We start from the raw sequence: 27737 nt of genomic DNA, 5'->3' as shown, positions 1-27737 counted from the left end.
TATTTGAGAAAATAAACTAAATGTAATTCGGCCATTTCTGACTAAGATGTAGAGGCGAACCAGGGAGGATCCCTGAGGTCCACCACCTTACCAATGCTGGAAATGTTCTGCTTCTGTTTACGTTTGTTTCAAAGTAAGCAGAGCAAAGAAGCGCCATGCTGAGAGCAGGATTTAACGCTTACTTTGTTAACCTGCTGGAAGGAATCACTACTGTTCACTTTGCTTTGGATCATTTATATATTATGACTTTTTTTCTTTCTCCAACTGACCGACCTCTTCAGAGGAACCGCTAAAAAGCTTGTAAACTCTCAGCAGCAGAAACAAGGGGGGGGGGGGGTTTCTCCTCCGATTAACTGTGGATGAAGCGGGAGTCCACGAGCGATGAGCTCACCGCCAGCCGGGTTCTGCAGGAGCAGCAGGGGTGTGAGAGCCGAGCGGCGTCCTAACCATCAGCAGATGTTAGCTCAAACATGACTTCAGCTCACAGATATACACGCAGGCCTTCGGCTCGCCTTTGTTCTTTCCAGCAGAGGGCAGGGAGCACATTTTACGACCATGTGCTCCCTCTGGGGAAAAAAAACCAACCCAAACTGCTATCTTTGCACGACGCTTCCAGATGACCGAAACCGGAAGCAAACATGAAAACCACAAACTCCTGTCATGTTCAATATACGGTCAGTGAAATACATGTGGCGTTCTTGTGCTTTAAGACAGTCACATCTGATGTTATTGTAACCGAAGACGGATCAAATCTGCAACGTTAGCAGCTTCAAGGATTTCATGCCAAAGTTTAACAAAGGTTTCATTTAGGATGTTTCCCACCTGATTAGTCCAGGAGATTCGGTTTGATTGGAGACCAAAACTGCAACATTTGTTCTATTTTAGCTGCTGCGGTTCTCTCAGTTAAACCAAGCAAGCCTTTGAAAAACCTGTTTACACACTCGCCTGTGGGGGGCGCTGCATCAAGAACCAATGAAGGAAATGACTCAAAACCTCTGAAGAAGACATTGAGCGCAACTTCCTTCTTCACCAAATGTAAACCAAAATAGAGTGGTGTTGGATTTTAGCGGTTGGAGGATTTATCTTCTGTCTTTGGCAAAAAAACCCACAAAAACCCTCTAGCTCTATACGAGTTTGTTTTGGTTGTGTTCACCCACGATGCCCTGCATTTTAGCCCTCTTCCTGCTTTACACTTAGCGTTCACATATGTATTCAAACCCCTCAGAGTTCACTTCAACCAAACTCAGACCCAGATTTATACGTGTTTGCAGAGTTTGCTGTTTGGTCCATATCAGAGTTTGATTACACGTTCAGACCTCTCCAAACGATCCTTTCGGACAAGCAGACTGGAGTTTGATTAAACTGTAAATATAACCAAAATAAGCGCTAATCTAGCGTTAGCCTTAGAAATGTCTCGTGGTCCTTAGCCAAAGACAAAAGAGGAATCCTCCAATCGTTACAATTTAACGCCACTATTTTAGTTTACATTTTATGAAGAAGGAAGTTGTGTTCAGTGTCTTCTTGGGAGGTTTTTATCTTGTTTCCTTCAGTGGTCCCTTGGTGTAGCGCCCCCACAAGCGAGGAGGGGAACAGGTTTCTCAAATGGCTTGGATCGTTTGAACTGCAGCAGCTGGAAATGGAGCAAATGTTACCATTTTTGTCCCCAATCAAACTGAGTCCGCCAGGACTATCAGGTGTGAAAACAAAACTCCTGGTTTTCCAAAGCTGTCCTTTCATCTACCAGAGTATGATTGAAAATACCACATATCTAGCACTGCAAATACTTTTTCAAGGCACACTGAGTTGGCAAATAATTTAAGACATGGAAAAAAAAAGCTCTGTGTTTTATTAGGTTTCTTAAAATGCTTGATCTTCTTGACCTTTACACATTACGACAGTTGAAACGAGGAAGACTTGCTGGTGAAATTCTCAAAACCGAGACTTCATGAAGTTTCACACGGTGCAGCTGGCTTTTATGAGGCATAAATAAAGATAATAAGTGCGCTGACGTCATTTATTACCACATTAATTGATTATTAACATTACTGAGGGCTCCTTTAATGCATACAAAACCACAGTAGCTGCATGCAAGGAAACACAATTCTCTGCTCCGTCTGTATCATTTACAGGCCCGGCAGCATAGGTTCATGCCATCTGGTTGACTTAATGTGCAGTCAGCCTTACGTCATGCCTGCAGAGCAGATTGAGAGAATTGCTTGACTATGCTGTCATCTTCATCGTTGTCACAGAGACGCTTATTATCCAGGCCTACCTTCCAATTTGGAGTCTTTTTTTTTACAAGCTGGGTTTTTCTTCTACACCGATGATTGGCGTTCATGCCCGTGCAGGTCTGTCTGAGGTAGGTGGCTGAGCTCTGCACGGAGCAGGAAGAGAAAAAGAAGTTGTAGGAGGTCGTGCCAAGCCGAAACAGGACCTAGTAGGATTGTCTGGTTTGATCTCCACCCCGAAACCAGCCGGGTGAGGACACCAGTCCACCTCGTCCCAGTAAAACCTCCCAACAGAAACGTTCCAGCAAAAAAAAAAAAAAAAAAAAATCTCTCGACATGCAGCGTCGCAAACGTTTCTACCCAAGATTTGGCTCAGCCTTCAAAATGACGGACATGAGTGAAAGATGTCCGTTACAGATTGTATCAAACAGACATTTCCTTTTACGGGAGGGAAAGTCGTTCTTCAGGCTATGAGTGACGTTTCTTGCGTATTTGCTGTGTGACGCCATGAAGATCCACTTGTGAGGACTGATGTTGAAGTCAGTGGTCGCACAGATATGGCACATTCAACAACAGCCATAAAACACACACCACACACACACACACACACACACATACGCCGCCTTGTCTGCATGATTTCCTCATATCCGGCAGGTTTCCTACGCTGCGCTGGGAGAAGTGTGGTGTTTGGTTTTCGGTTTTCCAGACTGAGAAACTACAGGATCCAGAATTTAGAATCAGAATTTCTTTTATTGTCTTTGTGCACGAAAGAAAGCACAATGAAATTTAAAAGACAGCAACTCGATAATAATCACTAATATAGCTCAATAAAAAAATATAGCAGAAACACACGGATGTTATGGAGAAATAAATAAATGAATGAATGATGTGTTCAGGGCAACAACAGCTCTTGGGTAGAAAGTATTTTTAAGTATGTTTGTTCTTGACCTTTTTGCCCTGAAACATAATAAATCAATCAATTGATCAATTATTCTGTAACCCAAAAGATTTTTCAAAGTGCATTTCTAAACGGACTTGTTGCTACCGGCTGAGTACAGAAGAGTTTAACTGCCAGAGTTTGGAAGTAAATTCAGGAGCCGTATCTGTAACCGTATCGGTTAGAGATGTCGGGTATTATGTCTCGTGAAAAACGAGACAAGTTTCTCCGTTTTAACGCAGGGCCGTGCAGAGACCTTTGGAGGGGCAGGAGCTCAAAGTTAAAAAAGGGCACACTGAACAAGATCTTAAAACACCGAACAACAACAACAACATAGCAACAACCCATATTAGTCAAGAATTGAATCGGATCCTACTATATCATTGGCATCATGTGGGGACAATGCAAAGCAAATATAATCTATATTTTCCCCAACAGGTATAAAGTTGCTGTTTCTGCTGCTGACAGTCCTGGAGGGCTGAGCTGATCTGAGACTGTAGCTGTTTAACAGACCAGAGGAGAGAAGGTCAAAGGTTATGAAGTTATGAAATAAGCAGATTTGCTGCCATTTTACTAATGAAGCCCTAATAATATCTATTTAACCTCTGCAGACTGATTTATAGATTTAAAAAAACTCAAAGGGGTTAACTCTATATAGTTTTTTGATGTTAAACATCTGAGATCTAGAATCTTATGACTGGAATATCAAGGCAAAGAAAACTCAGTAGCTGCTGGTAGGGGCCATTCAGGGGCCTCCAGACATTCAGGGGTCCCTAGAAATGGTTTAATTGTAACACACCATAGATCTAAACCTGAAGCATCATCTATAGAGAATGACATTGTTATTAAATTCTATTTAATGCATTCAACTGAGAAAAAATAATGGTACATTTAGGATTTAATTAGGAAGTTTACTTTGTAAACGTTTAAAGAATCGTCTTGATAGTTTGATTGTTGTGTTACCATGGCTACAATATGGCGTCATCTTTGTGTTTGAATTTGGTTTGTTCACAAGTACATCACAGCAAACAACCAATAATCAGTGATTGATTTTAAACTGACCAATAAACCTGGTCTCCCTCTCACAGATTCGCCTTATCTATATTTAAACATGATAGTGATGCTGAGGTTCTTAGTAGGACGGGTTTCAGGGGTTGGGGGGCCCCATATTACCTTGGGCCGGCCCTGCATGAACAGCCGCATCTCTGGAATCCACCTGGAATCTACCTGGAATCTACCTGGAATCCCTTTTTAATTGTGGCATGTTTGGCTTTATGCCACGGTTCTAATTATTGCTACAGTATTTTCACTGATTATTATCGATGAATTTCTAAACAGACAGCTCAACACATCCCATAAAAACACCAGCACCAGTGCAGGCATGCTCAGTGACGATGTCTGGATGGAAATGGGAGAAGAGCTGCAAGTCCTGAGGGAGAACAGGAACCAGAAATTTCAGGAATAGAAACAGAAATAACAAATGGAAGGAATGCCAGTAAACACCAGCAAGCTGAGAAAAGAAAAATCTTCCAAAACTGGTGAAAATGAATCACAGTGTCATTTCAGATTGACCAAAGCTGACTCCACGGCCTCCGGAGGTTCCTCCTCGTTGCTGCAAACGACGGCATGAATGGAACAAAAATAGATGAGGCGTGGTTCTGATTTGCAGTTGTGACTGAATCTGTTTGCTGCGAGTTTCTCCACGTGAACATGCCGCCGCTCGTCGCCGCACGCGAGTCCTGCTGACCTGATTCGGGCCTATCAGCCAACGAGCTGATTTCCCCTCAAACCTCGGCGACCCCGGCCTCATTTGTCCGAACGCTAGACAAACCGTCCTCCTTCCTTTCACTTCACCCCAAATATTTTCAGTTGTGCAATTGATCGCGTTCGTAGCACTGACACTCTTTAAAGCTGCTAATTAATGAGATAAATCAAATTTTTTTCAGCTTGAGTTTTTATACTGCAACCAAGCACAACTTGTAAAATCAAAAAACACAATTTTAGTGCTTTTTGTTTGTTTTCCTGAAAGAGATAAAAAAAAAAAACATGTCTGGCAACAGACCAAGTAGGTGTGAAACCAGCTGAAAAAGTAAAAAAAATGTGATTACCTCTCTCCGACAGAATGCAGCGATAAGACCTCACCGACCGCACAGCTTCTACTTCTGCTCGTACTTTTCCAACCGTTTTTAGGCTCGCTGGAAGAAATGGGAGCAACAAAACCGAAACGCGCAGCCAGGGGAGAATTTAAGGATTTTTTTTTTAGTAAATATGTGAATATGAACGTTTTCCAGTGAGGTTTGGCTTTTTATGTGCTGATGTTTTTCATGTTAAATCAACATGACCTTCAACTGTTTTTTTTTTTTTTGTTAAATTAAATCTAGAAATGTGGCATGCATCGGTTCTCTCCCTCTTTATTCTGACATACTCAAATAAAATCCAGTGTCAGGGGTTGACATGTTGACATGTTGCCTCTGATCCTTTGTTTGGAAACTCTTTGGGTTTTCAATACTTTTCTAAGGGGACGTGTAGGAAGACAGGAACATGTGGAAAACCAGCTTTGACTCAGTGGCTTATGTAAATCCAACCAGTCGGGTTGGAACAGACAGAACTTCAGCAGAAAACTGTCCACTTATCTTCATTCACCCTCAGACAGCAGCAGGCTCAGAAAGACGTTTTGCTCCTCAGGGTGAATTGTTCCGCAATTTTATAATAAAGTGTCCGGCGTCTGTATAGTACACAATTTTTTATCTCATTTGACGTCATTCTAAGATATAGAACTGAGACCTGAAGATTAGGACATGCCTCTTCCAACTGTGATCGGGCCTTTTATTGGCCACGTACCACCTGATGGAGATGAATCAGGCGACTCGCGTCTTATTAATCAAAACCGATGTTCAGAGTTCTCAAAGTTTTAACACTGCAGAGACCACACATCTTCAGCTCTTCCGGCTTTCCACAACATCTAGGAAAAGTCCCTGTGGGATCAGCGAGTCAGCTGATGTAGGATGAGAACTCTTCTTTCTAAAGGTGTTGTGTCAATTTGATGCCAGGACTCTGTGCTGCATCACATCACAGAGTCCTGTAAGGCCAGTAAGGTTCTTCCACACCAGCCAGATCTTTGTGTGATGGTGCGCGGCCATCTTGGAACAGGAAGTGGCCATCCACAATCAGTTCTCACAAGGTTGGGGGGAATTGAACTGTCAAAACTGTGTTGAAATGCTGCACCATTAAGGATATGGAACTAATGGAAAGAATTCAGATGGGATGGAGGGAGTTTATGGGAATTTTTGGATTTTGGTCTGGACTTTAAGACATGTTGTGTTCATAAACTCTTTAAGGTCATTGTCATGGTGGATGGTGTTCCTTGATCCAAGTCTCAAGAGCTTCTGAGGCCTCTAACCAGTTTTCTTGTTAAGAAACGTAGACTAAAATGCAACACTCTGACGTTTGTGGTCGTACTATGACAAAATCTGTAAAACCTCCAAACCCCACGATTCCCTCCTATTTAATCAATTTCCAAAACAAAACAAAAAAATCAGAGAAGTACGAAGGTTGTCTGCCTCGTAAAAACAAGATTTCTGCATCAACTGGACTTAAAATTGCCTTTGTAACCGTTTTTATGAGCTGGTGCATTTTTCCTTTAGAAGGGTCAAACCTGACGGTGAAGACGTCAGAGCTTGTGTGTGAGGCTGAACTAAGTGGACTGGGTTGTATTTCAACCAAACAGCAGCAGCTTTAAGAACAACTGAGTGGTCAAACTAAACAGAGCTTGATAAATGCTTATGGGAACTAGGAATCTGCAGGAGTGATGTATGAGCTAATCTTTTATTTGTGAAGGGAAATGGTGCCAGGGGTGGAGAGGGGGGAGGGGTCAAGGAAGCGAGGAAAAAAATGCATCTAATGTAGACTTTGCAGGATGTATCTCTGCTTGCTGTGAACTGTGAAAGGCCTCTGCCAGAGCTGTAGACAAATGATGGGGATACTCAAACTGCAAAAGAGAAAATCTAAGGAATGAGACACAAACTGTGGAGGATCCCTCTACCCGCCTGCCGCAGCTCTGATTTACTCTCACATTTGCTCTGGTTGGACACCAGCTAGAATTATAGCTTGGCAAAACAGGGGCAAAGGGAAGCCGTCCTGTCAGGCTGGAAGGAAGCGACGGCATGAAACTCGTATTTATGTGCTGATGGCTGGCAGCTGCTGCTCCTGAACAATGGGTCCAGGCCCAGCGCTCCCGGCCAACTCAGAGGCCAGATAGTGAGTAAAATATGGAGGGAGAAAAGACCTGGCCTGCTTCTGCTTACTCATGTGTCGTTAGGCCTGTCACAATAACAAATTATACTGAGCGATTAATTGTCTCTCCAAAATCATTGCGATAAACGATAATATTGTTCGAAGAGCATGTTAACCTGATGTAATGGTAATGACACGATAATGAAAGCTCATCCTGCCAAAAATGAATACATTTTATTTTCAAAAGAACACTTAACACTGGAACTGGTAAGCAAAATAAACCAAACAAACAAAAATAAAATGGACTTTCAGTCTCCGTGTTACGGCCCTCGGCCTTATGAGCTGGTTTGCAGGTGCTTTTGTGCTCCTCCCCTTTGCAGGTGTTGCTGATCCGTTGATTTGGAGCACAGAGTATTTGAACCTGACTGTCTTGGAGTCAGGCTAGATGGTCGTGAGCCAGAAAAAGCAATGGTCCGTTCACACCAAATGCGTAACGCGCATCAAAAACGTATCCGACGCTTCAATTTTGACGCGTGTGCACTTTGAATGCAAACGCTTGACATTTTGCTCTTCACCTAGTGTTTCGCCTTAGGTGCGGCTTACATTCAAAGTCTATGTGGAGTCACGTTGAGGGCGTGTCAGACGCGTCAAAATTACTCTAGCCCTTGCCGGCCTATTTGCGCGTTGGACGTGCTTGATGCATCAAATCCTCCAAACCCTTCAAATCGCGCTGCGCTAGACGCTGGAAACGTGCCGCGGTGGGCCCCTGATGTCCTTCCACATAGACTTTCAACTTAAACCAGATGCGCAAAACGTGTTTGGTGTGAACTCACCATTAGAGTCTTGCCCCAACTGGAGGAGTTTAAGTATTTCAGAATATGAGGGGGAAAATGGAGCGAGAGGTGGATCGGTGTGGCATCTGAACTGCAGTGATGTGGGGGCTCTAATGGCTGTCATGGTGAAGACAAAGCAGAGCCAAAACATGAATCTCTCACCCTCACCTACGGTCACAAGCTCTGAGTAGTGATCAAAAGAAGAGGACACAAAGAGTTTCCTCCCAGGGTATCTGGGATCGCCCTTATTGTCAGGGTGAGAAATTTGGTCAGAGTACAGCTGCTGTTCCTTTATCTAGAAGAGCCAGATTTGGTTGCTCAGGTTGGGATTCCTCCTTGTGAGGGGTTCCAGGTACGTCCCACTGGACACCCAGAGGAAGACCCGGGACACGCGTTAGGGATTATATTGTCGGCTGAAATGGGAACGCCCCGGGATTCCCCCGAGGAGCTGGCCCAGGTGGCTGGGAGAGACAAGCCTGGGCGTCCCAGCTCAGGCTGCTGCCTCTGTGACCCGGGTCCAGATTAGCAGGAGATAATGGATGGCTGTACTCATGCAGAGGCAGAAAGGATTTGCATTATTCTAAGTCTCGAGAGCTTAAATCCCACATAATGGCCTTTATGTGGGATTGTCCAAATCCATTCAGTAAACATGTTAAGTCATTTTTCCGAACGTTCAAGTCAAGTTCTAAGTTTCCAATGACTGGAACAAATTGCAAACATCTAGTTAATCTGGAATCCAGCATTGCTTTGGTCAGGGATTCAGGCCTGTACCGCTGGTCCTCAGGCTTAATTCAGTATCTGTTAAAAAATGACTAAAGTAAAATGTTAATCCAATTAAAATGATTATTAGACCTTTCTGTTCAAAGAAAAATAAAATGAACATATTTAGACATTTAACCATGTAGGCTCACCTGAGGAAGATTCAAGGGTAAGAAGTTCATGGTTGTAGAAACAGACACAAAACCAGAAACCAGATGAACCAGCTAGTTAAACTGAGTTTATCTCCAAAGCATCAAATGTCAAACTTCTCCATTTAATTTGGTTGAAATGCAATAAACTAAAATAATGTGAAAGGTTCCGGTAGCTTTGTAAGGACTCCATACCATTCCTGTTGAGTTCATTGACACAATAACCTCAAACAATGGATTTGTTTCAGTCAGATGTTTTTCATAACCATTGAATAGATTTGATTAAATTCCTAAAATTTCTCAGCTCGCTGATTTGAGCTGTTTATTAGGAGGGATTCAGCTTACTTCATGACAAAACTGGAACTACTAACGGTTTCAAAAGGCAGGAGACATTTAATGTACATCATTTGTCATATAAAAGCATTAAATTAGTCAGGTTGGTAGATATTACTGGTGCAGAAAGACTTCTAGGAAACGTTTGTTGAACTTAAGAAGGCCCTGCTGAGACTTAGGGCGAGTGTCAAGTTGTGGCAGGGAAATCCAAAATTTAAGGCTTTGGGGGGGATTGGCGAAGAACAATAGAAAGCTGTCAGGGAGACCACCCTATCTCAGTTCATCCCAGGCTTCGACAAGAAAACCAAGAAACCAGGAAATGGGAGCCAAAGGTGGGTTTTAAATTCTCCTCTCGCAGAGCTGACGCAAGGTGCCGGCGATGATTGATGAGAACACTTTCCTGTAAGGTTATGAGACTGGAGGAGAGCCATCAGGGAGCTGGTGCTGTGCTGGGATACAAAGATAAACATTGTCTATTCGCGTCAAACTTCTCTCCTCAATAGGAGAGATTGTTTTCCAATGTGTCTCAAGACAATCAATAAGAGCAGAGGGTCTGTGAGGAATGTATTGAGAAATGTCTTTTATAAAGACCGTGCAACAGCACAGGATACAAAAGGAAAACTCAATACGATGTCTGAGTTAAGAGAAGACCACAACCGGCTTCTAGAATCAGAGTCAAAGGAGTGAATATGGGCTCCGCAGCTGGAACGCTTTCAGGTTCGATCAGGTTTCCAATCACTACTTCAATTTGTTTTAGCAGGATTTTATGTGACAGGATTTTTTAAAGAGGAGACTAATAGAGGCTTGTGTTAAAGTATGGGGAAGACTGCCCTGAAGTAAAGACTCCTTATATACCGCAATATATGCAGTATCGGGAATAGCTTGTCCTGGAATTTGTAAAAAAAATTTCAATAGGGAATCCATCTGGACCGAGAGCTTTATTGCTTTGCATGCTTTTCGTGGCAGCCACAATCTCTTCCATGGTTAGAGGCAAGTCAAGTTCCTTTAGCAACATTTTCGGTTTATCACGGGGAACTTGAGACTGTCAAGAAACTGATTCATTTCAGTGGAATCAGCTGGGGATTCGGATTTAAATAACAGGGAGTAAAATGACTGAAAAACCGAATTAAGAGCAGTGGGATCCCGATGCAAAGCGCCTGACGAGTCCCTTATCTGGGGGATCATATGCGAAGCTGCCCGACGACGAAGATAATGAGCGAGAAGTCGGCTAGCCTTATCACCATGTTCATAATTAGTGAAGCGTGATGGTAGGAGAAGTCGCTCTGCATCATTGGTGGTGATGAGATCAAATTCAGTCGGTAAATCAACCCGTTGTTTAAGTAAACTTGGTGCGGGGGAAATAACAATTTGTTGATCCAGATTAGTAATATTAGCGCTAAGTTCTAACAGTTTTGCTTTACGCGTCTTATTCTAAAGGGCGGAGTATGAATGAGTATGGATGCTAAAAGCATTCCTCGTAAGAATGCTTTGAGTGACTCCCAAAGTAAAGAATATGAAATTGGATCGCTCTCACTCTGATTTATTGCAATAAAATCATCATTTTGAGCTGCTGTCAGGATCTGTGTTTTCCTGTGTGTTTAGAGTTTTTCTGTGTCCCTGAGTCTCCGTGTTGTCCTGTCTTCCCCTTGATAGTTTCCCAGGTGTGTCTCGTTTCTGTGATTACCCTCCCGTGTATTTAATGTCACCTGTGTCTCAGCGCCTCTGTCGGGTCTTTGTCAATGTGTTCTTGTCCATGCGTGTAGCCTGTTGCTACCAGTGCTGAGCCCTAGCCTTCCGCTCAACTGTGCTGCCAGGTTTTTTGGACTTTTGGAATTTATTTGAGCCTATTTTCGTCATTAAACTTCCATCGTTCATCTCATCTGGGTCTGCTGCGTTTCCCTCACCGCTTCCACCACCACAGCTCATGACAGCTGCGATAAATATGTAAAACTTTTCATCTGAAAGAAGTAAAGGATTGAATCTCGATGTTGAAAAGCAAACTTAATATCTAATAACAGAACAAATAACAGAACATTTGGAATTAGCTTAGAGTCGACAAAAATGTAATCTATACATGAGAAAGACCGATGCAAGTGGGAAAAGAAGGACAATTTCTTGCTTTGGGGATTGTAAAATCTCTAGGGTTGCATGGATTTCCTGTAAAAACACCAAGTCAGCTTTAAGACGTTTCAAATGTGCAAAAATCCTCGATCTCTTAATTGGGCTGCCCATACCTTTAATGTTCCAGCTCAAAAATCTCACAAAAAGACCCCGTTTGTGGGATATTCACATTATCATTAGTAGATAGGTTCCAATTCTACTGCAGTAGAAGAAGGGACAAGAAAGCTGAAAAGGGTGCACTGCTCCCCCACCACCACCACAAAAAAAGGGAGCAAAAAGAAAAAAGTAGAAAAACAACCACCACCCGCATCGGGACCCCATCCCCAAACGATGGAGAACCCAGTGCAGACTCCACAAGGAGTCGGATCCCTAGAATGGATGCTTACGGTTTTTAGCAATGTAGTAGCAGAAAAGCTGCAGTTTGAGCTCCCGCAAACTCAGCAACATTCAACACTATGGCACATCTGGTTGAGTCCAAAAAACTACAAAATGTTAAGTCGAGTCGGGTTATAGTAGCGGGGGGGGGGAAAACACACCGAAAAGGGATAGAAAACTACCAAAAATCTGTCTAAAATAACAATTATTTCTAGTTGTTGCGGGAGCTCAGCCAGACACATCCTACCCCGTCATTCGCTCCACCGGAAGACCACTGGGTACAAAGTTTGTCAGTGTACAACAAACTTTAAATGTGTGAAAAACAGATATGAAAGAATGCAGTTAAGAAAACAACAATCAACTACAGAAATAGAAAAAACAACCATACACAAATAGTTTTGTTCTTGTTTACTTCCGGAGCCAACTGCACTAAAACATCAAACCACCACCAGTCATCATCATCATCTCTATAATAGCTAAACCCCACAGCCCTTAAGTGCTCTTTGGATTCCCTCCAGACGCAATCCATCTGTTTTGTTCAGTCAGTAAGGTGAGACCAGTCACGTCGGTGAAGACGGTGACATCACCCTGATCATGACTGCCATCCAGCATCCAGCCTCCTTCTCATTATTAACCAAGCAGATCCCTGACAGTAAAGCATCCCTGCAGAACACTTCATCAGACCTCAAAGTGTGTTGTGGTATGACGAGTCTGAAAGTGCAGAGGCCCGACAACACTCCCCTTCCCTCTGCCTTCCTGAGAGGTTTCAGGTTTTACGGTCAGGAATGACACAAGGTCACAGCTAAAGCTGCTTTTAAAGTTAGGAAATGTGACTGGTTTAAACCAGGCTGCAAAATAAAAAAAAGTGCTCTGCAGAAGACCAAGAATCAAAGTCATGGAAGTTGTAAACTTGGGTTTAGTTGTTATGAACAGCATCATCCCATTGAGTTCCACTAGTGGGGTGGATTTAGTTCTGGACTCTGGATAAGGGTCTTCAGTGTTCTACAGAAACCTGAATAGTCGTCCATCCAGCGTATCCTTCCTGGTTCTCTTCATCCTGCTGTTAGGAGTGTACCTTTGCTTGACAATTAGCTGAATCTTTCCTAAAAGGTTTGTGGATCTTGAGCACTATGTGGTTTTCACCTTGGCTCTCTGTGTTGGTGGCATTTCTGACCAGTCTCTTTCTCATTGATGAACTCTACTGAGGTCTGCAGTGCTTTATTTGTTCTTTTATATTGTCTGACCTGTTGGATAAATTTCCATTGTACTTTTGGAGTAACTTTGGTAGGAAGGCCACTCCTGGTGATTGAACAGCAAATGTTTTCCTGTTTAGCAAATCGGTTGCGGTTTAAAATCTATACGATATTTTCACACCTGACAGTCCGGTAGACTCTGTTCAATTGGGAACCAAAGTTGCAACATGTCCAGCTGCTGAGCTTCCCTTTCTTATGGCATTGTGTCAGACGAACCAAACAACCTGTTTCCCCTTTCGCCTGTGGGGGCGCTGCACCCAGAACCACTGGAGAAAATAGTACAAAAACCTCTGAAGAAGACACTGAGCGCAACTTAAAATAGAATAATGTCAGACTTTGGTAGTTGTAGAATTTCTCTTTTGCCCAAGAGTCATTTCTAATGCTAGCACTAAACTCGTCCCTTTGTTTTGGTTGTATTTACCCAGAACACCCTGGGACATAGTCTCCTACTTTTTTAGCGGTCTCCAGTAGGGACCGCTCCAAAAGAAGCGGTCTCTACTTAGCATTCAGATATGCATTCAAACCGCATCAGAGTTAATTTTAACTGATTGATGTCGATAACCTTTTTCCCCATAAAAATTGATTTCACCTTTGGACAACAGCTTATTTGTATTTATTTATTCATTTGATCTTTGGCAAATATGTAAGTGTAACATAATAGCAAAAACAGAAGGAATCTTTTGCATTATTTCCCTTGATCAATTATAAGTAGGAAGAATGAATGGTGGGTCTCACCCTTTGTTTCATTAAGTTAGTCTTATTAGGCTTTCCACAAGATGGGCACACCCAGATATACCCTGACATTACCGAAATTACCCCAATGGAGCACATCCACGGCCACAGCGTGTGCACAAATAGTTGGTTGCTGCTAGAAAAGCTATAATTGGCTATAATTGTTATGTACAATGATAGCATTTAGACTGACATTCAGAGTTTTGTTTTCCAGACTTGCAGATATAGACTCAAGTGGTTTAAGTCCGCTCCCAAATCAGACATTCACTTCACTAAACATAATACTGTTGCAGCCCAACCGTTCATCTTTTCACCCTAAGTCAGAGACAATCGGAGGCAAATTTCCAAGTGCTCGTTATCACCGAGGAGCAGGGCGCATGTTCACTGACAACAGGAAGAAGTCGGTTTTCCAGGATCCCAAACCGTCGCCCAGCCTTCTTCTCGTCATCCTAAAAAGCAGAATGATGTCAGTGTCACACAGACAGCCAACTCCTGAGGCACACCCTATACATGCTCAACGACTATCATCTGCATTCCTGCTGGACGCTGGAGGTGAGGGCCGAGAGGACGGACCGGGCGGGAGGCTGAGAGAGAAGCAACACGTCCGGCATGGCATGTAGAGGTTGTGGCTGCTCACATGTCACCTTACTGAGAGGGTCACCGCAACGCCATAATGGACGCATCATTAAAGGGTGACATTGCCTCTTCTCCCAGACATTTTAGTTAACAGGAAACATGCACTCTGTGGGAATATTTTTGTAAAAATGGTGACACACAACACATTCTAATGTCTTCATTCATTTGAATTTTCCTCAGCAGATGAGTTGTGTCTTGTTTCTAATCGTCATCATCCCACAAATCTGAGGCGCCGTTCCAGGGAAGAACCGTGACTGGATTTTCTGAGGTGCTGTTCATACTTTGGCTGCCGGACAAACCTCATGAGAGCCTCCAGATAAATGACTAATGAGGACATCTGGAGATGTTGGTGGGAGGTGTGTCGTCCGGCGAGGAAACAGAGGGAACGGTGAACGAGCACAGGCCGAGCAGAGACTGGAAGCTTTAGGAGGAGGAGATTTTTGAGGTTCCAGCAGGACAACAGTCCCAAACACACATCAGAACCGGTTTCCCTTAACTTTAACCCTATAGAAAAATTGTAGATTAAAAGCTGAGTTGGAATCAGGAAACCAGGCAGTTTATGATGCGAAAAGTGCATAAAAATTATATTATAAAACTATTGAAAGCTATAAAAAGCATGAGAATGAACTGAATATTGTTGGGTGTACATGTTCAAACACTGGTGAATTATTTTGTATGCGGATTAAAACTCACACGTCTAAAATGCTGAAGCATAATGAGGCGGGAAACAGGATTTTAAAAGTTTCCTTGAAACTTGTCGGTTTGCGCTCTCAGTCTAAATTTGAGCTTCCTTCAGCTGCGTCTCTATGACAACAGCAGTGTGATGAATGTGTTTCACAGAGGACTTTTGGATCCCCCCCCCCCACTCCTTTAAGAAAGGACGAACAGATTGTGAATCTCATTTCCTGTGTTTAGAGATGCTTCATGTCTGATGAGTTTCCTCAGCTCAGCAGGCGTTTGCATTGGCCCAGCCGTCCTCCTGACGGGAGCAGGACTTTAAACGAGGGCTGCTCATGTTCTCCTACAAAAGTGAGCAAGCATTTACTTTACGCCAGCTGAGTTTGGAATAAATGGCTGCTGTGGTTCCAGAGTCCTGTCTCCAGATCAGCCTCTCTCCTCAAACAGCCTGTTAGGACCGAGCTGTGATCCGGAACCCAAACATTAATGGATTAGACAGATCGGGGCTGCACTCAGTAAAGTGGCACCTTCCTCGGCACATTAATAACTCTCTGGTTCAGAGGCAGCTGTTCCTGGGTTGACTTACAGTAAGCTGCACGGCAGTACAGGTGGAAGTAAATGGTAAGAAGAATCCCGGGATTTTGATCCGACTCAGCGAGTTCGGCTCCTTGAGATGAGACTAGATAGCGGCTCTTATTCGTCTCTGCAGGCCATTCGAGATCAACGCTGATCCGCCACGAAACCATCAAAGAGGCTGATCTGCCCGGCTCACCTGACAGCTGCACAGATTAAAGAACACACAGCGAACGGCTTCGCCTCGTTTGTTCCTGCCGGCTTAATGAGAGATCTGTTGTCTTTCGTGGGAAGTTTTCTCTGTTTGGTTCTGCTGGTTGCGTCCAACCCGTCTACACAAACTGCATCCGCCTTTACATCAAAGATGGCTAACGGTTATCAGCTGAACCAACCGAGGGACAAACTTCCCTCTTCACCACTCTCTGCCTACAGTCGCCATCTTTTGTCAGTCTGTAAATTACAGTCTCTGTCTGTCTTGCCGATAATCTCACATCTCTCAATGTTTGGATGACGCGTCTTCACAGCTGTGCACTTTGGGACTATTTGTTCAAAGGAAGCAAAGTCGAGGAAAAAAAAAAGTGTATTGTACAAGCCAATAAATGTTTTCTCTTTCTCAGTTTAAAGGGAATGTACAGTTGTTTTTACAAACTCTTCTTTTCGATTCGGACTTGAAGCTCATGTTTACGTTCATTTCCATGATCAAAATTGAGAAATATCTCAGAAGGTGCAAAAGAATGAAAACTATCACAAGGACAGATTCAAAAGCTGCCAAAGACTAAACCTTAATGTGAGGAATCCATGTCTAATTCAGTGTTGATTTGGTTAAACCAGGAGAAAAGTTATCCTGCAGTCCTGGCAAATTATGCTAGCAAAGAAAAAAGTGCTAGCTTCATTTCAGGATTTGATGGACTTTGGTATTGCCAAGTTAGAATACATAGTAGAGCTTTGAGCATCATTCACTCAAAGATTTCTGACAGTGCATGTATATATTTGACTTGTGTATAATTTTGACCCGGTGTGACTGACACAAAGTCCAAACTGTGCACCTAGTTCTTACTTTTAGGTTTCGTATCCTGGAGAGCGAACAAAGAAGTTCATTTAGAACACTGAATTAATTTTGAAAGATGTTACAATGAAAGCTGCATGGAGAACTTCAAAAGTAATAGAAATTATGAAAACCACAACAGGTTACCGAGGAGGAATTTGCCTTCCCTGGATATGCCTCTCCAGTAATTTAGACTCTGCAGGTTACCATCACAACAGGTCTACAGCCAGAGCATGGCCATAAAATCCAATCTTGGCCATAAAAGGCCAACAAACGTCCTCGTGAGATTTTCTAAGCTGGCAATCAAAATCATGAGCCACTTTAATGGAAGAACACACGCTGAGGCCCAGGCTGAGATCAGAAACTACAGACGAGTAGCAGTGTAGGAAATCTGGGAAGCAAAAAGAGAGGGGGAAAGCATTTGATGACAAGAGTTTAAACAAATTACAAATACAAGAACATGGAGACAAAGTCAGGGGCAGATGCAGGAGAGCGGAGTATTCCTCCCTCTTCCTCCTCGTCTTCTGACGAGGAGGAAGAGGGAAGCAGACACGTGGAGCCGATTACAAGACGATGATGTCATACATGCATGTCAGGTAACCAGGCCCTGGGCTGTGTATCACACCAGTGTGTGTGTGTGTGTGTGTGTGTGTGTGTCAGAGAGAGCACTGAACAAGACCAGACATCGTCCGGGACGAAGCCGGGAGAGAGATCCCAGTCAGAGGAGACGATGGTGGGACCTTCAGACAGACCAGCGTTCATCTGAGACGGACAGATAGGAGAAAATAACAGCCTTCCACCGGGTTTACACATGAATGATTTATCAGACTACTGCTTTAGTCAGTGTACACGCACACACAGGATTTAAATGTTCAACTCAATAGATTATGTTAATAAATCAAAGAGATTGAACAACAAGTCTAAACAACAGCCTTTGTCACATGCGGCTTGTGTGACATTAGCTCAAAATTACACTTTTTTTTTATAGAAGCTAACTTAAGGCTCACATTCTTGGCTTTTTCTCTCTTTCAATGCATCTTTCCCCCAACTTCTATTGCAAAATTCTTTCCATTTTTTTCCTTTACATTTTGATTTTTGATGCATAGAACTCATAGAAGCGCGCTAATAAAAATAAAAAATAAAAACATTATTTAGCATATTGTCACTTTTCTAAAATAATGGCCGCAGTCTTTTTTAAAAAAAAATTATTTATTTAATCATGCCCAATACATGTTTTGGGGGAAAAAAAATTGTTTTTTCAAAAATCACTTTTTAGGAAAAAAAAAAATAGAAAAGACTGTGGCCATTAGTTTAGGAAGTTAATGATATGAAAAACGAACTTTTCAAACCATCTTTTCCGCCGTAATCCGACATTGCTGATAGATGATTCGAATTAATCTGTTTTTTTTTTTTTTAGCACATTCTACAGATTCTTTGTGGGATTCACAATCTCTCTGAAACACTCCTTCACAGTGTGAGTGTCATGGGTGCTGGGATTGTTGTCCCATGTGATTTCAGTGTGTAAGGAACACAACACGGCTCAGGGCATCAAGTTAGGGAAAAAATCTCATTGCAAGCTGTAGCGTATTAATCACTGTGGCACTTTAGCCGTTGGGAAACTCTTACCCACTTGTTTAGTTAAACCCCAGGTGGCCACGCTGTTTTTTCACCATTGGTCTCGACAATGACAGTGGGCAGAGCTGTAAAAAAAAAAGAAAAAAAAAAAAAAGAATTTGCATCCTCTGAGATTTTCTTTTTTTGGAAACGCTGAAAATAACCCCGCCAAAAAAAAACTTTCCAAACCAAACTGGTCCTATGTGGAAAACCTTTTCGCTCAATTAACTCCAAGATAGCAAAGAAGATAACGGGTGACGGGTTCAACTGCTGTGGAGGATTTATTTTTTTTTTCAACTCTTCACGACAGAGAAAATTCGGTAACACTTTATTTGAAGGAGGGGAGAGGGAGCATTAGACTGACATTATACTGTCATAAACGTGACATAACAATGGACATGAACATGAAGGAGCATTCATGAATGTTTACGACTGTTGCCATGAAATGTCATTCGGTAAATAATGACACTATTAATGCAAGTTTGCACTAAAAGTTGCATTAAAAGTCCATTGAAAGTGTCAAATGTTCATTATTTGGTTAATAATGACCTTTTCAATGCAAGTTTATATAAAAACTCTACTAAAAGTGTCAACTTTGCATTAAAAGTGTCATTATTTACCGAATGACACTTCACGACAACAGTCATAAACATTCACGAAGACGCCTTCATTTGAATAACACGGTTATGTCATGTTTATGACAGAGTCATCTCAGTCTTATGCACACCCCTTCAAATAATCTGTTACCGGAAATTCCAACGTGTTGAAATGATTTTTGAGCTCAAATCTGTCAGAGGTCGGACTTTCACTACACCATTACAGACTTCAACTGTTCGAACATAGAGCTGTAACAAGATCTAGACAGATGAAATGTTTTGAAATTAAGACATCAGCATCTTTCTGACGGAGTTGTGAAAGGAAATGCCTCGATTACATCACCGCTTTAACAGCCAAAGGCGAAATGTCTACATCGCAATCACAGCAATAGCAACTGGCAATCGCAACTTTGGACGAATTGCCCACTTGACTTGTTTTTGTCGTTTGGAGACACGTTAGGTCATACCAAGAGTTTGTTGAAGACAAAAGCTTTGTTATTTAACAAGCTCTTTGCAAAGCGGAGCCCAAACCTCCACATTATTCTGCACAGTGTCAGAGCAAGAGTCATTCCTTAGTGGTTACACAATACCTCTTCATCTCCCTACTATTTGTCATCTGGCAGAGGCTTGTCACAGCAAACATGTTCGTGTGGCCTGCTCCCATGTTTGATCCCCGACATCTGTTTCAAGTGTGCATTACTCAGAGCCCTCGATACGTCCAGGTCCCGAAATAGAATCCAACTTTGGATGACCAAACTGTTTGTTCCAAGAGCAAACATTGTGCTGCAGAGGAATGGGAACAAACACCGGAGTTTAGAGTTGGAGCCTCATCGACGGGATTGACGGATTGCCGGGCTCCAAACATGGCACGACACTCTTGTTTGAGGTGACTGATATCAAGCGTTGGATTACACAAATGTTGCACAAGCAGTTTCATAAATGCAGAGGAGAGATTGAAGGAACGCTTCGTTTAATATCAACATTAATAGGCAGGAGGGCTGAGAACCAGGACAGGGTGTTAGGCTGGAGTGGTTATGCTTCTTTCCCAGTCCCTAGAAACAAGTATTAAATATAGGACAGCTGTCATATATAGAATAATAAATAATCTGCCTCATCTGTCTGTTTTTTTTAAAAAATGTCTTAAAGAACAAGTCTCCACCTCCAAACCAAACCCAACTCCATGTGTTTGCATAGGCAGCTCTGGGAAGTTCCTGCTATCTTTGGCGCGGTCTTGTTCTCGCTGCCTATGAAAACGTTTTCCACACTGCCTCATTCATTGTCCTCCAGTAACCGTCTCCTCCAATTGGTTCCAAGCGGCGTGATTAATTCCCATTTCTTACATAAGCCAGCAGGTCACACCAGTTCAGCTTCAGTTAGTTTCTGAAGCGAATCGGGAGCGATACTGAGGAAGAGACCGCGTGAAATTTAGCAGTTTCGACTTTAAGGATCATCTTTGACACAGTTGGCCTTAAACCTGTCATTATCTCCCTATTGTTTCCTCTCATTATGGTGTGCTTGATGTTTCACTGCCATCGGAAGGAATTAATGACTGAAGAAGACCGTCGTTGAGTCATCTCTGGTGATGGTCTAGCCCTGCTGAGCTGTGGTGTGGGGGCTTCACTTGAATTCCCGTATCCATAATGCTTTTTGCTTTACATAACAGCCTTACCCTGTCATTTTAGATAAATCCCAGGGCTCTCTATTTCCATCAGCTTGCCTGGCAAGACTCGTAACGTTTAGCAACAATGACCTCAGCCATTGTGAAGCCGTGACACATTCTGCTCAGCGGTTTGGAGGCAGGAAGACTTTTCGGCCTCGTTTTTCCAAGCTCAACATTCGGCCTAAAGAGCACCAAGAGAGAACGCCGTCTTTTTACAAACTGTTCAGTGGGAGGGAACAACCGGCGGACATTCGTTAATATCACTGCACACCAAAAGCGTTAGCTGCTGCTGTTTCAACTGGCGGCTTTTCAAGAACAACTTGCTCATTTGTTTTATGCCCCATCGGGTCCCGTTGTTGGATGAAATGGGTCCATTTTTCACCCGACAATAGACACTGACAGAGGAACCACCTCCCTGACAGACACAAGACCTGCCTGTTATTTGACAAAAGGTGACTCACGGTAGGAAGAATCCTCCAAATGTGGATTTAGTCAGCTATTCGGACAGAGTTCGCTGAAAGCGTTCTGAAGGATTAACAATGTGGCGCCGATGCAGCCGGCTTAAGGTACGACTATGAATTGGCAGGGAACTCCACTGTTTTGTTTGTGAGCTTATTCCCTAAAATCCACATTAAACATCACATTAGAACAGTTAATACAACGAAGCAATCACTATAAAATATTTTCTAGAACAGCTGTGTATTAAATATGATACTTCAGGGTTTATGGGTTGAATGTGTCTTTAATCCAAACCATGGCATTTTCGACGCATACATTTTGCATTTCTTTTCAATAGAGAAAATATGACTGTTTAAACCCATCATATTGATGTCAATCAAACCCATTTTTATTAATGCTGTTAATTGTTACTTATTTGTTTTATTATTACTGGAGCCTTGTCCTGTGTTGAAGGACAATACAGTTTGTCATGTATCAATTATGATTAAAGAAATTAACCTAGTCAGTGGAAAGTGGGGATAAAAGTGTGTCAAGTGTTTTCATGACATTATCTTTTACTCCAGATAATTATATAACCTAACGTGTCAATTATGATACAAAGAGCAAACAGGTGGTGTTTGTACATTCCTTTCTTCTTAGAAGTTTCATACTTTGTTAGCCGTTTGTGTTCATTTACTGATAAAGAAACCAATGGTGGGACAGCAGTATGACAGAAATCATAACCATTAATAAGGTAAAAAAAAAAAATTAACATGGTTGTAATTTATAGCTCAAATCACCAAGTTTAACTGAATTTGACCTTTTGACTCCTGACGTATAACTGAGCTCTTCAGATGGATGTGTACTGCTGCTCTCTTTGGCTGTTCGTTTTGGCGTGGCGATCAGGCTGACCGCGCAGAAATCCTGCTTCCACATCGCTGTCATCACCGACTGCAAAATGCAGACGAGCTGGTGTACAGCATCAAGATCCCCCATAAACCTAATCAGTAAAACTCTTTAAAGCTCACATATGAGAACTCCACTTTCGTCCAAGGCTTTTCTTGACTTTACAAAATGATTCTTGTGATTTCCTCTCTCTTTTGGCCCCATAAATGTCTGGATTTGACGGGAGCCTGAAGGAAACACTGAAACCCAAACTCTCTCCTCTCTTCACACGTCACCGCTCACCTCCTCAGCTAAACGCTTAAACGCCGCTCTCAGCGGCAAGCACTCCTCCCTTCTTGAGAGCTTCCTGCAATGCAAAGTCCCATATAAGGGCATGCTGATGATGTAATGGTCCGCGGGCAGGGAGCACATATTGTTTGGTCTAACTGTAGGAATGCCCACATTGCAGCTGCTCAGAGTGAGAGCCGTAGACGGAGCTGAGGGGTCGGCTGTTTTACGGCGAGATAATAAAGTCATAGCAGTAAAGCTGGGAGAGCAGGTAGGCACAATGGATGCTGTCATTTATATTCAAGATTAAAAATGAACTATTCTTAACAAGCTGATAATCAGGAGTTAGTTCTCTTCCAGTTGATGTGCTTGTAGTTTTGTGTTGTTTCAGGAGAAAAGTCTTTTTTTGTTGTTGTTATAGTTTTTTTTGGGTGTAAATATGGATATCAGGAGGATGTTTATGTGCGGTGTGACTTCATATTTTAACTAAATGTGGAATGGTAAAGTCATGGTTGAGCATTTTACAAATTGGCAGCATTTCTATGATGGCAGAAATCAAACTCAGCTTTCAGAGGAGCACAGAAAGAAACTTTAAAAAAAAAAAAACAAACCTGAATTTTGCTTTAAATACCTCATCATATCAGAGATCTGTTGATCCAAGCAGATGTGTGTTTGGCGTGGTTTGTGTTCAGCCGCTGATCAGGCTGAAAACGTTAAAAACTAACAGCACTTTGGAGTCACAGAAGTGAAGTTGAAAATGTCAAAATGAGAGGAAAAAGGTTTTTGTATTGAAACGTTTTTAAACTCCCTTTAAAACATTTTTCTTTTAATATCTATCCAGATGAAAAATAATGCTGCCTGTTTTTGTTTCCTCAACATATTTTTGACCAAACTTATTTTAAAAAGGCATATAAAAAGCATGCCTTTTTAAATGCATATAGTAATATTTAGTTAGCGTATTTTAAATGAAAGTTTGGGGTTTTTAATTGTGTAACCAGAAGTTTGACATTTAAATTCACTTTGAGAAAATTCATGCTTTATATGGAAGTTTTCATAAAAAAAAATTGAATAGGGACATTTGCTTGGTTTTTGTCTTCTTTTTAGTTTGTACCATGACAGACATTTGAGGTTATGCAATTATAAAAACTAAAACTTTTAAGCAGATATATTTTTGTGGGTTTTTTTTTTTTTTTTTTTAACATATGAAAAAAAATGACTACCTTTGTCACATTTTTTCTGTTTTAAAACTCCATCACATTTAGTCCAATGCATTTTGTATTTTTATGGAAAAGACAAAAATATTCCAGAAATACTTAGACAATACAGAGACCATATATTTGATGTCACTGCTCTAATTCACGTCAATTTTATTTACTAATTGCAGTCATTTTTGGAGGAATCTTGCACAAAACTAATTTAATAGCTCTTAACAGTTGACTTTATGTTTTTTTTGGTATTTTTGACAAACGCATTTTGTGTTTGTAAGTCAGTGAAAACTTTCCTCCATTTAATGAAAAGTAGGACATAATTCCTACATTTTGATTGCACTCTGGAGGCTGACCCTGCATGTGCTCGGCCTTTAAACGCAGCCGCTGCACGGCATCAATCATTAGCCGTTCCCTATAACCGAGACACAGCTGAACATATATAACCTAAGCAGCTGTGGCGAGGGCCGGACATGCGGCGCATGCAGTGCCGCTCCGGGCGACGGGCTGAGCCACAGTTTCCAGCCCCAGAAGTCCTTTAGAGAGCAAGCCTGCTGGTGAGAACTGCTCCCGCCTGGATGCTCCTTCCCCTCTCTAATAGGATTTAATGTTTGCTAAGCTCACGTTAAGGGGGGGAGGGAAGGGAAAACCTGATATTTTCAACAAAGCCAGAAACAATCCAGTGCAGCCCACAAACTCGTCAAATCGCTCCGTGCAAATAATTTTTCCATGGCACATTTAAGACTTAGGGTGGCTGTCAAAGATTCCTTCAAGGGAGCTGGAGCGGCCTGCAGTGTGGGTGGTAAAGGCATGATGCTATGCTATGTATTCCTCCATGCTAACACGCTTTCAATATGAGAGGAACTCTGCTTAAAATCCAGATCTGCTGCTCGGTGCGCGTTCTGGTCCAGAGGTCAGCGACCTTGCCAATCTAGAGAGCCAAAAAAATTTTTTTTAAAAGTCTGGAGCTCCAAAACCTACAGATGCTTGTAAATAGCTTCTTTATATAAAATATGTTTAATGGTTAAATTTAAGAACCAAATATTTATCTAAGATAACATTCTTCTTTATGAGCGGAAGGTGTGATATTTAAGGGGGGAAAATGAGAGAGAAAGCGGCTGAACAAAAGTATTCCTGGTATCATCTATCTGCTTCTGCTGCAGAGATGACTAGTTCAGATATTACTGGCAAACACATAGAAAACCTGCTAACATTGTCATGCATGGAGCTCGTCATGTAGGCTTCAGAGTTGTTGCACTGTTGCCTAGTAGCAAGGAGGTCCTGGGTTCAAATCCCAGCCTGGAGTTGGCAAGTTCTCTGGGAACTTTGGTTTCCTCTGACAGGTCAAAAACACGACTGTTGGGTTAACTGAGCTCTCTCCTGAGGTGTGTGTGTGAGTGTGTGTTTACCTCTGCAATGGATTGGCAAAAAAAACATTCCTGGTGTCATTCTGCTGGGAAACCAAGCTGGACTTTTTCAATCTAAAAATGCCGTGGCGGTTTAAACCTGTTAAAAGCCGCCGTGGACGGCATGAAGGGCAACAAGTGGTTGTGTTTCTGACGTCCCCTCTGCATGGCGGTGGTCCACTCACCCGCACATGTACAGATTACATCATCTGTTAGCCACTTCATGTCTGCACTCGGTGGAAAAAAACCAACCAAACAAACACATCACAATGTTTTAACCAAAACATGCTGTTTTATGTCGAAGCTCTACACCAGTGAAGGACTAACAGAAATTTACTCTTCATTAATGGCCAAAATATGATAATATGATGTTCACTTGATCAGGATCTCGCTCTAAATTTAGACTTTTTTTTTTTGGAAAACAAGCAATCAGCAGAGAATTTTGTCCTCCTTTGGAGCAAAACGCATCCCTCCTTCTATTTCAGCCGATGACATCACCCAAAAACCAGCAGGAACTGAGATAAGGCTTTGAGTAAACAATGATTACAGATGGGTTTACCCGAGAGACGTGTTTGTTTTAAACTTCTCCATAGCAATAGTGCGTTTCCATGCACACAACCTGTTTCAAAAGCAGCATTTTTTTTTTTAGCACATTTGCCCCTGAATGAGACGGCTGCAGTTTACCCTTTGATTTATGACCCATGAAGAAGTTTAACAGCCGCCATGATGGTGACAAAGTCACAAAAAAAAAAAAAAATCCTGGAAACTGGGAAATTCATCTCAAATTAAAATAACATTTTAAAAGTCAGATTTAGCTAATTTTAAAAAATGGCTTTAAGTTCGCCGAATGCTAAAAATATCTGTATTTTTATTTTTTGCCATGTAAATGTATGAAATTATCATTTACCGTTTAAACCCTGATGTAAGAGAAAATGGAAAAATTACAACAACAAAAAAAGCACACACACATTGAAGGATTTTTTTTAAAGTTTTTTTTTTAAGTTTTTAAATTTCTGCATATTTTTTCTTTGTCATATTTGATTTGTTTGATATGTTTGGAGTTTTGTCAACCAAATAGATCGAGGCTGTATGCATTCATATATACAGTATTAATCCACAAAAAAAAAAAAAAACTGCTTTTGTGCCAATCCATAAAGTAGTGCCTAAAATCCCAGGACAAACACATTTTATTTTCACCAGTTTTTCTATAAAATATTTCATCTTTTTTTTTTTTTTGACACTCATTTTAAAAAAGTTAAACATTTTGTTACGTTTCATGTGAATGAAAAAAATGTTACAGAAGGCGACTGCAGCCGTTTTAAAACAAGTTTTTGACCAACACAAGGTTTTTGAAGAAAGTGCTCACTTTGATGCATTTGGCATAATTGGGTCGAAAAACACCAAAACATCACACTATTGGAAAAAAAATGAAGCTTGGAAGAGTAAAAGTATTTTTAAATGGCCACAGAATAAACATGAACCCCACACTGGCTACGCAAATGAGCTCCGTTTTGGCAGTAAACATTACAATATAATATTTTACTGGCCGCGTTGTAATATCCAGTTCTTATTTCCCCGTTTGGCAGCAGTCAATGAGAGACATGACACTGCACCCGCGGCCCTGACATCATATATCACCCAGATTCTCTGAGGAGGTTTCTATTTAAACTGCGGAGCAGGGGGAATTCCTTTAATTGCAAAAGAAGAAGAAGAAAAAAAAGAAAGAGAGAAGAAACGGGGAGGGCAGGCCGTGGCGGTAAAGGGTGGGGGGCCAGTGCAAGAGGAACCCCTCAATTATGGGATTGTTCCATGCCAGAGGGCTGTCTGTGTGGAAATGCCTGGCAGCTGCTTCCCCCTGAGGGATCAATGGGCTCAGCGGCAGACGCCCTGACCGGCTTACACATCGCGCTGCATCATGTGGAACGCGCAGAGCTCTAACACAGAACCATCTGGTCAAATTAGCCATTAAAAACGACAAATTCTCTCCCCGAAGAGCTGAAATCGGTTAACCTATACCTTGGTGAGCTAAAGTGTCAAAATAAACTTGCTCGTGTCGCGTTTTCAACACAACACTCCGTGCTGGAGAATGTCTGATTTTCACACAGAGCCTTGCTGCCCTTGCGCTGCTGCAGTCGTGGAAAGAACTACGCCCTGTGATTTAGCAGCTCCATCAGCAGGAACTGCTAGTCGTCACTTTACAGCTTTATCACGTCCTCAATATTGCCTCAGTTCCATGGGGTTTGCATAGGTTCCGCCATGGAGTATAGACTTTGACTAGGGCATTGCAGGTTCTTGATTTATTCTGCTGGGATTATTGTCCTGTTGGTGGTTGTTGGACTCATTCAGCTGTGTTGTTGGTAACCTACTTTTTTCAGCCATTTCAATGGCTTGCTGTGGGTTTTTTTCATAAATTTGGCATTGAACATGCTGGCTGACGCCCGGAAATTCTGAGATGGAGCTGTTTTATTACTTTGAACATTTGAGGTTAACATTCTTCGATGTTAACTCCTAGGAAGATTAGAAACGGTCCTAAATGTTTAAAATGGAAAAATCTCTAACTTGAGAATGATGAATTTCCACTTTATCCCCTAAAATACTTCATATCTGGTATGTTTTTGAGGAATACTCCTGCTTTTTCAGAGGTTTTCACGTTGAACATGATCAGGATAATCCAGTACATTTGACTAATAGCTCCTGACTTCTACTATTTCCTTCAAATTTAATGGAAAAAGCCAAAAAATTAGCTGTTTTCATCATGGC

At 41.9% G+C, this 27737-nt stretch overlaps 1 protein-coding gene across 3 annotated transcripts in view; it reads left to right on the top strand.

Annotated features, from left to right (window-relative positions):
- Positions 1 to 27737, top strand: part of filip1l (filamin A interacting protein 1-like) — a 78931-nt gene that overhangs the window by 39289 nt on the left and 11905 nt on the right. Inside the window, exon 1 of one of the 3 annotated variants that reach the window (XM_028010127.1) lies at positions 22495 to 22637. The exons of the other annotated variants lie outside the window; for them this stretch is intronic. The gene's annotated coding sequence lies outside the window, so the exon portion shown is untranslated. Of the gene's footprint in view, positions 1 to 22494; positions 22638 to 27737 lie in introns of those variants that run through there. 3 annotated transcript variants of the gene reach the window in all.

The sequence above is a fragment of the Xiphophorus couchianus genome, chromosome 24, assembly GCF_001444195.1.
Source record: "Xiphophorus couchianus chromosome 24, X_couchianus-1.0, whole genome shotgun sequence".
Classification (NCBI taxonomy): Eukaryota; Metazoa; Chordata; class Actinopteri; order Cyprinodontiformes; family Poeciliidae; genus Xiphophorus; species Xiphophorus couchianus.
Note: the sequence above shows the minus strand (reverse complement) of the source record. Positions and strands in the feature narration are given on the sequence as shown.